Source organism: Rousettus aegyptiacus, unplaced genomic scaffold (assembly GCF_014176215.1).
Source record: "Rousettus aegyptiacus isolate mRouAeg1 unplaced genomic scaffold, mRouAeg1.p scaffold_m13_p_2, whole genome shotgun sequence".
In the NCBI taxonomy this organism is placed as follows: Eukaryota; Metazoa; Chordata; class Mammalia; order Chiroptera; family Pteropodidae; genus Rousettus; species Rousettus aegyptiacus.
The window spans coordinates 100,970,545-100,972,167 of record NW_023416295.1 but is presented as its reverse complement, the minus strand read 5'-3'; positions in this window follow the sequence as shown (position 1 = coordinate 100,972,167).

Here is a 1,623-nt window from a genome sequence, read left to right as displayed (position 1 = left end):
TTGTCCTAAATTGTGTGTTTATCACATTTTGATTTTGTTTTCAAAATTTGTAATTTTATTGCATATATTTTTTGCATAAACAATATATTATCTTATTTTTGAGTGCTATTATCTTATTAACTTATTATTGAACTCATTAACTTATTATTATCTTATTAACTTATTATTGAACCTTATAAAAAGTATATCACAGTTTCTCAAACTGGCTTTTTTCATTCAAGTTTCCATTACCAAGATTTATCCATATTATTGTGTTTAGTTATAGTTCGTTCATTTTCACTATAGTATAATATTCCATTGGAACTGTCTTTTTCTAATTTTTAATTCAATTTATTTTTATTTATTTTATATTTATTATCATTTTATTTTTTTCCCCCATCCTCTCTTCCCCATCCCCTCTGGTAACTGCTAGCCCATTGTCCATATCCATGAGTGTGTTTGCTCTGTTCATTTGCTGCTTTTAGGTTTATATCCCACATATAATTGATATCATGTGATTTTCAACCTTTTCTGTCTGACTTATTTCACCTAGAATTATTATTTCAAGGTCCATCCATGTTATGCAAATGGTAGTATTTCATCTCTTCTTATGGCTGAGTAATATTTTGTTGTATATATGTATGACTGCTTCTTTAGCCAATCATCTATCGTAGGACATTTCAATTGCTTTCATGTCCTGGCCACAGTGAATAATGCTACTATGAACATCGATGTGCAAATATCTTTTCGGATACGAGTTTTCAAGTCTTTGGGATAAATACCCAGTAGAGAGATTACTGGATCATACAGTAGATTAATTCTTAGTTTTTTGAGGAACCTCCATATGGTTTTCCGTAGTGGCTGTACCAATTTGCAGTCCCACCAGCAGCGTATGAGGGTTCCTATTTCTCTGCATCCTCTCCAACATTTGTTAATACTTGTCCTGTTAATTATAGCCTTTCTAATGGGTGTGAGATGGTATCTCATTGTGGTTTTGTGTATTTCCCTAATAGCTGGTGATGTCGAGCATCTTTACATATATTTGTTGGCCATTCGTATGGCCACTAGGGAGAAATGTCTGTTCAGGTCCTCTACCCATTTTTTTGGATCATTTGTTTTTTTTTATTGTTATTGAGTTGCATGAGTTCTTTGTATATTTTGGTTATTAGGCCTTACTGGAGGCATTGCTTGCAAATATATTTTCCCTTTCGGATGGTCGTCTCTTCACCTTGTTGATGATTTCTTTTGCCAAGCAGATTTTTAGTCTGATGTAGTCCCATTCATTTATTTTTGCTTTTACTTCCCTTTACTTTCAGGTCAAATTCATAAAATCCTCTTTAAATACAAGTCCCTTGAGTTTAGTTCCTGTTTTCTTCTATGCTTTTTAATGTTTCAGGTCTTATATTCAGGTCCTTAATCCATTTTGAGTTAATTTTGGTGTGCGGTGATAGAAAATATTCTAGCTTTATTCTTTTGCAGATGGCTTTCCAGTTTCCCAGCACCATTTATTGAAGAGACTTTCCTTTCTCTACTGTATGTTTTTGTTTTTTTTTGTCGTTGTTGTTGAAAATTATTTGCCCATGTAAATAGGAGTTTACTTCTAAACTCTAGATTCTGTTCCATTGGTCCGTGTGTCTGTTTTGT